At 44.0% G+C, this 13,174-nt stretch overlaps 1 protein-coding gene across 2 annotated transcripts in view; it reads left to right on the forward strand.

The window, feature by feature from the left end:
• Positions 1-422: 422 nt before the first annotated feature.
• Positions 423-13,174, forward strand: part of NINL (ninein like) — a 44,201-nt gene continuing 31,449 nt past the window's right edge. Inside the window, exon 1 of one of the 2 annotated variants that reach the window (XM_033145041.1) lies at positions 423-708. The gene's annotated coding sequence lies outside the window, so the exon portion shown is untranslated. The remainder of the gene's footprint in view (positions 709-13,174) is intronic. The other variant, XM_033145042.1, reaches the window with a different exon arrangement.

Here is a 13,174-nt window from a genome sequence, read left to right on the forward strand (position 1 = left end):
TTATTTCCTTTACATTTTTGGGGGGCACCCAAGAGAGTGGGGCCCTAAGCTGTATCCAAATGAATTATTGCGAAAATAATAAATATCTGGTGTGGCTCCAAATTTTGCCCTTCCCCAGGGCGCCATAATGCCCAATTTCGCCCCGGCACTTGCTGGCCGGCGGTGGTGTCCACCAGAGCCTCTTCCCCTGTTCTCTGCTTGGCTTCCGCAGCCCTGCAGCCAGGGCACCTGCTGGCTCCAGCCGACTCCTCCAATCCAGCAGAGGAGGCCAGAAAGCCCATGAAGACACGCTGGAAGCGAGCCCGGCAGTAGGAGGAGGAGGAGGAGAGGGCGAGAGCGGTGCGCTCCGCTCGTCCCCTAGAGGCGCAGCCCTCGCCAAGAGGTCGGTCCCCTGCCTGGGAAGAGGAGCGCGCAGGAGAGCCGTTGCGCGCCGCGTCTGCTCCTGAAAGGAATCCGGGGTGGGCGGAGCAGCCTGGGGAGGCTGCAAGGGGAAAATCGCCTGCGAGCCGGAGGCTGCTCGCTTCAGCTTGGACGTCCTCAAGGGAGGAGCATCGGCGGCAGCCTCCGGAGAAAGGGAAGCAGAGCACGCTGGCATTGGCCAAAGGGACACAAAGGGGCCGCGAGCGGCGGAAGGTCGTTTTCTGCAGGGGGAGATGCTGCCGACGCGGCTCCGGTGGTAGAAGGGACAGAGGCGGCCGGAAGAGAGAGGTGGGTACCGCTGAGACGCCCACCGCCCCACCTTTGCTCTTTAGGTTAACTGTGGCTTCTGTGGAGCTCCCCCACCCGCCCCTCAAATTATCTTCTGGGACAAGGGAAGCCAGGGAGTTTTGTGAGGGGAGGCGATCCTGGCTCTGCAACTTGGCCGGCAGATTGTCTCACAGAACCATAGAATTGGAAGGGGACCCCCGAGGGTCGTCTAGTCCAACCCCCTGCGATGCAGGAATCTCAACTAAAGCATGCCTCGCGTGTGTTTACATTTTGTGGAGGGACGATGGCAAGGATGAACCATCCTGTTCTTATATCTGCGTTTCAACTTTTGCACGAATCTTTCTTGGCGTGGCTCCTCCTCCTCCTTGAGACCACATTTGCCGTTTGTCTTTTTTGAAAATCCGAGTTTCCTCACCAGCCAGGGAGGTTGTACTTCTAAGAGGTTTTCCCCGCCAGCTTTTCTCTGTGGGGTTACCTTTTGTCGATACTCTTTCCACATTTCTTCCCTCCAGCTCTCCAAACTGGCTGTGCCCTGCTTTGAAATCCCTCTCCTTTTCATGTAGCCTACCTGGTGCTTTCTTCCTGCCAGATGTGCAGCTTGTGCTATTTATATGAAGAGCCTGGTCCTAAAAGCAACCAAAACTTTATTTTGAAATCTCGTCTCCGCACCTTCTCCGTTTTTAAAGAGAAGTAGGTTGCAAGGAACACCAGCTGTTGTTTTGTCTGGTTTTTATAGTATAAACTCCTCCTTTATTAGTTCCTCTTGTGTGGAGGGAGTTTGGGGTGTAGGAGGAATTCGGCCATCCATCTCTTGCAACAAATTTAAGGCAAAATTTCCCAGCTGACCCCCTTTCTGCTCCACCTCCCCAGTCATCAGCTGTGACCCATTTACACTGCACTTGAAATTTAAACTAGTTTAGGAAGCTGTCCTAACCCTGGTTACCTGGGCGTAAGCTCCATTGAATTCAATATAACTTACTTATGAGTAGCAGTGTTGTTAATTTCATTAGTCAGTTGCTGTTTTTTTTTTTTTAAAGGAACTTAAGTGACATGGTTAGGATTGCTCTGTTAGTCCTATACAAGTGTAAACTTTTATTTGTTGTTCAGTCGTGTCCAACTCTTCTTGACCCCATGGACCAGAGCACGTCAGGCACTCCTGTCTTCCACAGCCTCCCACAGTTTGTTTGAGCAACAGCTAGCTATTTGAGCATCCTCTGCCCTCAGGATGTGCTGGGTGGGACAGATGTAGCCCAACACATCTACAGGGCACCTGGTTGATGAAGGCTCCCTTAGGGCCTATATGAGACTTGCTTTGCACTGTTCCTTATTGTTTTCCCATGCCCAAAGAGGAAAATACAGTACTGTTTTATGAGAGACCAGAGGACTGCAAATTACCTACTTTTCTAGACTGCCCAACCCAAAGTATCAGGGTTCTGCTTCAATTGCAGAAGGCCTCAGGTTAAATTCCAAGCACCTGCAGGTAGGGCTTGGAGATATTCCCTGCCTGAAAACGAGACAATACTGAGCTGGATGGTCCAAGACTATGACTCAGTATAAGACAGCTTCCTGTGTTAACCCATGTGTCTTGCTGTTCTTCCAAGGAACCCTGAGTGACATTTTAGCCTCAAAGCAAGCTCTTGTGTGCCCTAGGGACTTTCGTCATATTATTCTGAAAGACAGAACAAATCACCACCATGCATTTCTTACTGTAAAAGCAAAGCTTTGGGGTTTTCAAGAGTTAAAGCGTGCCTCCATCTTCAAATCAGAATAAGGCTGTATCTCAGCTGTGAGCAAGGATTTTCAAAGTTTCGTTGCAGCGAGTTTCCACTAGTCAAATGGTTTGTATCTTTCCAAGTGTAAGAAAGACAAACATCAGTTGACCCATGGAGCTCAGCTTTGGCCCAGGCATGAAGCCAAGTCTATTAATGGTGGGTTTTTTGTTTTGAAAAGAAAACCAGCCTGTTGGGAGGCTTCAAGGTTCTCAAAGAAGCATATAATTAAGTAAATATTGAAAGGGGGGGGGAATAAGATGAGCTGTTGTCGTCCCAGTTCACACTGCAATTTGAAGGAGTACACTTACAGCACCTTAGGGTGAAGACAGACAAAAGTCTTGTGGCGATGTGTTACATTTGTTACAGTATAGGCTTTTCTGGATTGGAGCCCATATATCATCAGATATCTGCATTATCGTTGCTCATTTAGCAGATAGACATGATCCTACCTGTCCCATGTGCTCAGCTGGGTCTGTTATGTGTCCTGCCACCAGATGAGGCACAGTTGATGGGAAAAGGAGAGGTTGCCCAGATTATGGAATTCCCTGCCTTATGAGGGCACCCTGTGCCTCATTGTTTTACTGGTGTATTATAGTTTCCAGTGCCAAGTTAAGACGGTTTTTGCATATGAACGCATGTTGGTGTTTATAGCAAACTCCTAACTATGTCAACTCAGAAGTCCTATTGAATTCAGTGGGGCTTACTTCCAAGTAAATGGGGTTAGGATTGCAGTGCATCTCGGTGTGTGCATGTATCCTGTGTTGCTTTCATTTTCTGTGTTGACGTACTTTTTACGCTTTTAATTAATTTAAACATTTTAATGTCAATTTTGATCTACCTTGAGAACTCAAGAGTGGAAAGGCAGGGTATAAATGCCCCAGAACTCTCTCTCAAGAGATGTTAGAAAGCTGCCAGGTTTGTGATGAGTGGGAGCAGGCAAGCCCAGTTGAGATAATAATTCCTTTCTGTTTTGTGTAGAGGCTTGAGAAGGAAGCTCATGTCTCCTTGTATCAATTTATGCCCTTGTGGGGGGAGGTTTATTCTACCCTTTCGTAATTTACTGAACCTTGAATGCAGTCAGCGGGAAAGCATTGTAGCCTGTCTGTAACAATATTATAACCGTAATGAGATTTTACAGCTCCCCACCCCCCCACCCCAGAGAGTGACTTGAAGAAAAACAACAACTTTGCATTGTCAGATTCTGAGCATTCTTGTAACCTCAATCATTTTGTAATGGGTTGCTCAGTTTGCAGCCTGGTGCAGCTTGTGGAGAAGGATGTAGCTCAGGGGTTAGAGCATCTGCTTTGCATGCAGAAGGTCTCAGGTTCTATCCCCGGTTTCTCCTCCTGGGGCAGGGAAAGACTCCTGATTATTGCATATAAATGCAACGCATAAATAAATAAATAAATTGTATGTTTTTCAGAAGATGAATGGGTGGCTGGAAATTAAAGAGATCTGGATGGCTTTCAGGTTATATATGTGTATGTATAGACCAGTTTATTTTTAAAGTCTATCATACAAGTCCAGTGGGCAGGTACAACCGAAAGACTAACCACAGAATAATGAAACAGCCGAATTTAAATTACATTTTAAGTTACCTTTTAAGAATGCAGGATTCACCATTTCAGATATATCAATTTCGAGGTGACGGGAAGATTAAGGACTTGCGTCAGGGTTCAGTTGTCTGCTCGTGGGTGTATTCAACATTAAACTGTAGAAAAACAGTACCTTTAAAAACATTTGTTGTGATTTTTAAAAATTATTATTTTTCTGATTAGAAATCAAATGTTGAACTTTTAATGCCAGCGTGCTCAGGAAAGGCTAAAGACTTTTACCAAAATTTCCGTTTGTCTGTGTAACTGAGACAACGCAGGAACATAAAAATTTAAAGGTAAATGATAACAAACATAGAAAAAGTCTAGGAAATATTTCAGATTCCTAGATATTTGTGTCAAAAATCGACTTACCCAGGCAATTGGACATTTGCCACTGGTTCAGCCCCATCTGAAAGAAAGACACAACAGTATTGTAGAAATGAGTTTTATTCCTGGAAGTTGTAGGAAGAACACAGAAATTCTGCTTACATTTAAATGATTAAAAATGAATAGCTGTGTGTGGTTTGCCAAATTTCTCTCTTTCACAAGTACTTTAATTTTTGGAGCTTGGACTTTTGAGGGAGATTATTTCTTAATACACAACTAATTTGGTGTCAATTTTAATCTGCCAAGAAGATTTATTTAAGAGGTTGTAAATTCACCTCGCTACATTCCTGCTTGCAAAATAATTCCTTTAAGGGGAACAGAATTTAAGCCTCTAAATTTGCTAGGCTCATTGTACAAAAAAATTAGAAATGGGCACAAGGGTTATAATCTAAACATAAGACTCACAAGGAAGGAAATAGAAGGAAGAAAAATTTTGAATAGCTGTTGCACTCTCCCAACTACCTCCTCAGTGATCCAGGGTCAGGGGTCTTCTGATAGAAGTGGCATGGATGGTCTTAGGTAGTAACAACCCATATTCGTTGTGAAGTGGCTTGATGTTGTTGTTGTTCAATCGTTCAGTCGTGTCCGACTCTTTGTGACCCCATGGACCAGAGCACGCCAGGCATGCCTATCCTTCACTGCCTCCCGCACCATAATTCACTCCTCCAGCACCATAATTCAAAAGCATCAATTCTTCGGCGATCAGCCTTCTTGATAGTCCAGCTCTCACTTCCGTACATTACTACTGGGAAAACCATAGCTTTAACTATACGGACCTTTGTCGGCAAGGTGATGTCTTTGCTTTTTAAGATGCTGTCTAGGTTTGTCATTGCTTTTCTCCCAAGAAGCAGGCGTCTTCTAATTTCGTGACTGCTGTCACCATCTGCAGTGATCATGGAACCCAAGAACCCATTGATGTTAATGGGTGTGAAATAATGGAGCTAGGGTCCTTGTATGTTAAAAATGGGTCTGTGTTTTTTTTTGTACCGCTTGCAAATAATTATTTTAGTTTCCCAACAACCTGCCTGTGTGCTAAGATAATGTTCTGAAGCCCTTCCCTTGATGCTCCTGCCTTCTAAAGTGAGGCAGATGTTCACTAGGAAAATAACCTTTCCAGCTGTTGCCCTCTTTTTGTGGAACTCTCAAGTGGTCACCTTGCTGTTCTCTTAAAATACTGTATAAATTTTTTCAATGCCAGGCAAATTGCTTTTAGTTGAAATTTTAGTCTGCTGCTGTTTTTAGTTTTTTTTTAGTTGTGATTTTGATTATATATATGTTTTAAATGTAATTGTAAGCTACCCTAGGGGCTCAACTGAAATGAAAGTCAGGATATTGAGATTTTATAAATAATTGGTGGGTGTTCAGTGTCTTCCCACATTTTGGGCTACAGCTCTAGCCAATGAGAAGGAGCTTTTTCAAGTTTGTGAAAGTGATTTCCTTGTTTTCGCTGAAGCGAGTGAGAATCTCATTGCCACAAGAACATTCTTCATATATACCGTATATATTTTAACCCAAATGTGTATTTGTTGTGAGGGAGTTGAAAAACTTAGACCTTCCTTCTGCATTGTTGCTTAATGTCAACAATGGGACGACACTGTATTATTCGCAGTTGAGTTCAAATGCAGTGATATTTAAATTTCTGCGCTCTTCTGAGTTGGATCCGATGAGACAAAGTTTTTATAAGCAGGAACATTTGGCAGGGACACAAGTCAAAAGTATAATACAAATGTCTGCCAGCAGAAAAGACTTAATGACAGCTAACTTGGAGTCTGTTTTGATCTAGCTTTGTGGCTGTGTTTCGGTTTTGCTAGTGAGAGAAATATGATGTGATCTTCAATCAATTGTCCCAGGCTTAGGCTCATAAAAATAATGTGTTCGTAAGGTTCTGAAGTGAATTAGCTGAGGATTTCAGCTATACAAAGTCCTGTGCATGAGCAATCTGCTTTTCTGTGTGCCATCATGTTGCATAGAGTAGTTTGGTTATTGGAAACCAAGGAAGCAATGTTTTGTTCAGTTGACTGTTGAAACTAATGGACCTAAGTTAGCCATGTCCATTAATTTCTATGGGTGTCCTTGGAGTATTTCCTAACATTGGCTCCATCCCATGGTGGTTTTTACTTTAAGAAAACCCAGTTCAGTAGAAAGCTGTCTCAAATAATGTTCACCTCTGTGTAATCTTATTTTTTGCTTTGCACATTAAATACATATATTTGAAAACAGTTCCTCTAGAGGGTCCTCAGGTCTTGCTTGTGTGTTTCCTAAAGGCATCTGGTTGACCACTGTGAAAACAGGATGCTGGACTAGATGGGCCATTGGCCTGATCCAGCAAGCTCTTCCTATCTTCTTATGTACAGACAAGGTGCCACCTCCGTCCTCCTTGGAGAGCTGTCTTCAAGAGCACGGCTGGGGAACCTTTGGCTCTTCAAATGTGGTTGGATTCTTGCTCCTATCAGTCCCAGTCAGTGTTGCCAATGGCAAGAGATAATGGCGGTTGTAATCCGAACAAATTATAGAGGGCTGCCAAGTTCTCCATCCTTCTGTAGAGCCTCTGAAGAAGGAGCTGAGCCATGAAAAGTGAGAAATCTAGTATCTCGTGCTGAAAGCAAATCATTAATATTGCTCAAAGGAAAAAATAGGGACAGGGATTTACCAGGGACAGGTAGCAGCACATAGATTCTGTCCCCGGTAAATAGGGGTCTTTGGAGCATATGGGATAGTGATCCTATTGTGGCCGTGCACTCAATGCATTTTATTCAAACATGCCATCTGTTTTCCGGGATTAAGTGTTTTTATTTTTAATGGGAACTGGTTCTACTTGGTTGCATCAAGGGCTGTCTATTCAAAGCATTGATTAGCCCTGCTAATTCAAACAATATTTCAAATACAACACTGCAATTAAAAAGTTAGTGGTCAAATGTCTGCGTAATAAAGATGGACATAGTCATCTTTAAAATATATGAAAAGGCAGACAGCCTACCTAAAGCGTTGGGATGGAGGGTGAACAAGAAAACAGAACAGACGGAACCTTTGATTTGTTGATCAGTATGTTTTTAATTTGTGTTCCAGATGCAGCAGGAATCTGAATAATATGCTGTGTTTGGAGGGAGGAATGGAAATGTGCTGTGTCTCACATTTTGTTTGTAAGCACTCTGTAGCAAATTTTAAACACAAAAAGAACAGTGTAGGAAAGACCTTTTTGCCCCTAAGGTAGGAAATGATTGTAGGAAGTGTGTTAATTGTTAGTACAGCACAGCTTCCCCCGACCTGGTGCCATCCAGATGTTTTGGACTATGGCTGGGCCTGATGGGGGTTATAGTCCAAAACATCTGGAGGGCTCCAGGTTGTGGCAGGCTGGTATAGCAGAAGACAAGAACAGGGACAGTCAAAACAAGTCTGAAAAAGGATGAAATGTGATTTTTTTTTGTAAATCATGTCTCTGTATTGGACTGAGGGACTCATAGTAATAGATAAACACTTAAGGTTAGTTTTAGCATTTGTACTAAGCAAAAGAAGAGGTGTTAAAACACTGCTGCTAAATTTGTTTATTTCTTGCATTTTTTAGTTGTAGGTTTTAAATTTTCATTAAGCTGTCCAAAAAAATATTTTTTATTTACTATATCTTTTGTTTGTTTTCTATGCATTTCCACATCTCTTACGATTTAACCAACTTTTGCATGATGGTTCCTGAGAATCAAGGAGCAGGTTTTATTCTATGTTTGGATACAGTTGGATACCATTTTGATTCAAGATGGCAGCTGAACCTTTCTGAACTGCACAGATTTTAACAACTGATTTCAAAACTGCACTGATTTTGGGCCAGGGGAGTGGGCTATTAGAATTGCTGTGCAACGTGGCTACAAGTTTGCTAGTCATTGATAATGTAAAAAGGCAAAGTTTAAACAAAAATAAACAATAGGAGTGAGAGTATAAACGATAAATAGCAGGTTACAATAGCAAGATGCAGAACATATGTTGAATACAGTAGGAGACAAGAGTGGAAGATAAGAGGATAGCTAGGGTGGGATTGGTAGAAGCCTAATGGATTGTGGGATAACAAGGAGCTTACATAAGACCGGAAAGACGGGTGGCAGATAACAGGAAAAGTTGATCTGGGCAACTGAGGGTAAAACTCAAGAAGAGAAGATAACCTTAGTATCTACTTAAAGGGCTTTCTGTTGTGAAAGCCAGTCTGTCTGCCTTCCTCTAACCCCAGTTAAATCTGTACCAGGTGCTTTCTTAAAGTCCTGGCTACTAGAATGGCATTGGTCCCAGGGTCCCTCTTATGTTTTACATTCATAGCTTGCACCTGTGACATACATTATACTTTCTGTTTAAAGAGCAATGTGGAGCACTTTCAACCTTTTGTTTGACATGCATATTGCACCATCCATGAGAAACTCCACTGCTTCTTGCAGTGTCCGCTTCTATTGGGACACCATGGTGTTCAGGTAATATTACGGAAGTGTGGCGTTTGCCGATGCCTCACGTGTAGCCTCACACGGGGCACCAGCTGGGGCAGCCTGCGGATGGAACGGCCGGTAATCCTGGAGTCCCGCTCCCACCGCGCCGTGAAAAAAGGGGTTCGCCGGCTGCTGTCTGAAGGTCTTTGAGTTGTGAGTTCGTGGATGGTTGCCTCGAAGTTCTCTGCTAGCGACTGAAACTAACAAAAGGTTCCGGAAAAAGACTCCGGAGAAAAAGAGCTAACTAAACTATGGCCAAAAACCAAGTGGCCAAATAAAAGGTTTTTAAAGTAAAAAACAAAGTTAAATAAAACAACGGAGACTGCAGTCTGGTGAAGGAGCCTACCGCTACCCTGTGTGGTGGGTCTATTCTATCTGGGCTTGCCACGCTACCACGTTCTATCTTTGCTTGCCTCGCCCTTCACACCTTTCTCCACGCTTTCTCCTCTGCTTTTCTCGGCTTCCTCCACACCACAAACAGGGAGCGGCAGCTATTTATTGAACAGTAAAGTGACGACACAACAAACATAACATCCAATCACAGCACTGTTACCGTGCTAACATTTGGTGGGAAGAAGACTAACAACCGTTACTACATTTAAAGTTGGAGCCTTTTCCCCCCCGGAGGGATCCACACAGTAAACTGCCCGTCGGATCCCCTTTTTACCTTTCCTTCCAGAGCGGAAGGATATCACCAAATAAATACAAACAAGCACAAATAACCAGGTACAGAGGTACCTAAAAAACATTCCCACACGGAAGTGGCTCTTGTGCTTTGTTTTGTTTTGCAGAAGGTTGTGTCTTGTCTCAGTGCCTTCCCTCAATTGTTACGGTGTGTGTCAGTCTTGCTGGGATAAACAAGATCCCATTCAACTAAGCTCAATCTGATGCATCTGCAAAGAAGCTTTCCCCTGCCTACGGTTTAATAATCATGTGGAAGTACAGGTAGCCTGTTGTTGGCATCCGTCTGTCTTGAGAAACAATGGAGTGCGTCTCAGGAGGGGAAGTCAAACTGCTGTGTTAGCAGCACCAAAGTGACTTCCCTGGGCAGTGTTTAAGGTGGTCCCGGGATGCCCAGACGACAAGACCCCACTCTCATCCTCACTGATATGTTCCAAAGGATAGCAGAGCAATGTTTGGCACCAGTTTAGCTGCAGGAGTTGCTGGAAAGAGGCATACAAGGCACTATCCAACCATGTTAGGGACTCCACTCTGGAGGAGGGTTTACTCCTCAGCCGTTTCTTCTCCCGAATATAACCTGCAAGGCAATGGAGGTTTGGGGTCATAGTTTCCTTCTCCTAGATGGGCTAGCTTCCAAGGTTGACGAGCCCCATCTGCCCCTCACTTCCATCTACAGCACGTGCAGAAACCACCTTCTTGACCATTGGACCTGTTATCTCATCCACTCAATCCACCAGAGCCCGTCTTCACACGCAGGGGAAGACCCTAACACACCGAGGGTTTGAGGCAGGTAGCACAAGCAGCAAAAAGGTATCTTGGTGTGTGTGGTCATGGCTGCATTGTTTTTTCTGAAGTGTGAGCATTCCTCTGCACCTGCTTTGTGGCCAGATTTTGGGGGGTGTCTTTGTAGGCAGGTTGTCCACGGGTACTGCTCCAGAAGATACATTAAAAGTGCATCCAAAGCTTGGAGATATTTTTTGTTTAAAACTTAATAGCCTTGATAATGCATCTTCCATGCCTTCAGAATGAACATGGAGATGTTGTCTTGGATGAAGTGTGCCATACTTACAGTTGCTGGAGTTCGTTACGATACTAAGTTTTGCTTGCAGCTGAGAGAGAGGGCAGGAAGATTCTCCATATTATTTTCTGTAGAAGTTCCTAGCTGCCTGATTTTAAAACGAAATTTAAACCATGAGCCCTTGGGAGTTGCTGAGGTCATTCTCTAAGCTCATTACCACGCACCAGAATTACATTTGCTAACCCCGCCGCTACTTAATTCGTTTTTTTCCACCTGCATATTCAATTTGTGAAATTAACATTAGCGCTTGCATATAAATGAAACCCGTATGCAGATGCTGTTTTTCTGCTTATCCTGTTGATAGGGTTTTGTTTTTTTTTAAAAAAAATGCAGAATCCTCCATTATTTGCTCTTTGCCTCCAGCTCAGTTAAGCTCCAGCAACAGTGGGGTCTCACAAGAGCAGGTGGCTGCGTGCTTGACTGGTGCAGGACGCTGAAGCAGTTGGTGCCGCAGAAGTTTCCATTATAAATAGTTGTGTTGTGCTAAATACAGGTCCTATGTTAAAACTCAGTATAACTGGCATGGCACACCCAAGACATTCCTCTTGGTCACTAATGTGGAGAATGAAATTTCGGAGACATCTCCTGGTCCGACTCCAGATACTACTACTGCCGGAGCCACTACTGGAACTCTCGATGAAATCAATGTCAGCATTATGCAACAGTAGAATTAAGAATGCAAAAACCAACTGTACTTGGTGAGGTCAGCGGTCCATCCATCCCACAGTTGCCTTCAAACGGGACCCAGAGCTGGGCATGGCCTTGCAAAATGAGATTCTTTTGGGGAAGCTTCTGCTTCTCTGGCTGCTACAGAAGTTATATCATTATTATTATTTTGTTTTAATCTCAGAAAAGTAAATGCAGATTAAAATTTAGGAGAATGTAACTGAGGGAGCAGCTGTGGTCTCCATGGCGGAATTCCTCCTCAAAATATGTCAAGAGCCTGCTATTCAAATGGATGGGAAAAAACTTGCTCACAGTTAGAATTCGGTCAATTCTTCCTACATGAATCTTAAAACAGGTTTGTTTTTTGCCCAATTCTTCGGGGCGTGGGTGGGGTGGAATCAGCAGCAGGATACTGGGGGCAAAACTGGATGGAGAAGAGGTCCACATTCTTACGTCTGGCTGGTTTGGCCATGAGACGGTAAGGATTGTCTGATAAGCATATCTGTGCCAGAAATGCAGTTTGGCTTGGCTTAAAGGCAGACTTAATTCCTCTTAGTTCCAGCTGTTGGTGTAGCCAAGAATGCTTCCAGAGCGGAAATTATTGGCTGTGCCAAATGAAAATCTGTCTTCAAGGAGTTTGGTGATGGAGGAAGGAGGCTGTCTAGTTTCCATTTTCTCACTAGCTCTCCCTCTTCTCCAAAGCTACCTTGTTGGATAGAAGTGGATGTATGGCATGCTGTGTACTTCTTAAACAACAACAACAACAACAACCATTAGTTCATTTAAAAAGAATGCAACTTTGAGGGAAAACCCAGACTTTTATACCTCCTTGCTCTCTTTCTATCTACAAGCTGTCAACATTCCACTCTTACGTAATGATTTGTGCCATGCGGTGAATGCTCGAGGAACTGAGCACCTAAAACAACACAAATCTCACAGATCAGCAAAGTGGCCTGGCGTGGGTGTTGCTCAGAGCAGTGGGTGAGAGGCCAGCTCCTCTGGACACTAAAAAAGAGGTACCGGTATGTGGCTGGAAGCTGGGTTTGTTTACATAAATGATTAAATCTTTGTCCTGTTGTATTAATTTCAGGCTGTTCTGCTGTTTCTCTTGATGTAGAAATCACTCTCTCCACCCATCTCTCTCTCCAGCTGTTTGATGTATTACATCTACAATATATTGCTGACTGAACCTTAAAATGTTAAGGTCCAGTCTCCCCCCCCGGGGGGGGGGTTGCTGTCTGGTACATGGGCTGCGAGTTACAACACAAATTTCCCCTTTGCTTTTTAGGTCTGTGCATTAAATTTAACCTGAGCTGACAGTTAAGCTTTTTAAAAGAGGTTTAGAAACACAATGTTTTCTCCCTGCCTCCCTCCAGTGAAAGGAAATTTGGAAGGAGTTCATGTAGGAAGAAGGCCATTGAAGGCTACTAGATGGTTGTGTTCTGCCTCCATGTTTGGAGGCGGCAATACATCAAGAGGGGATAGTGCTCTTCTGCTCGAATCCTGCTGTGGGTTTACCACAGGCATGTGAGTGGCCACTGTGAGAACAGGATGCTGGACTTAGATGGGCCACTGGCTTGATCCAGGAGACTCTTCTTACATTCTTTAAGGAGATTGGGTTCTTCCTCTTCAGATTCCCCTAGCAAGGGTGGGGCACTGTGGGACGGATCCAGCCTGCAGCGTCTCCTCTGCTACCCCAACCTGCCCAAAGCCCCCCTTTCCGTTTCCCACCAGATGGGCAAGAGGTACTTCATGGGAAGCTGTTGCCTCAACATACCCCAGCAGTGTGGTGGTTACTGGGTAGAGAAGTGCGTTGTGAGAAGTTAG

The sequence above is a fragment of the Lacerta agilis genome, chromosome 3, assembly GCF_009819535.1.
Source record: "Lacerta agilis isolate rLacAgi1 chromosome 3, rLacAgi1.pri, whole genome shotgun sequence".
Classification (NCBI taxonomy): domain Eukaryota; kingdom Metazoa; phylum Chordata; class Lepidosauria; order Squamata; family Lacertidae; genus Lacerta; species Lacerta agilis.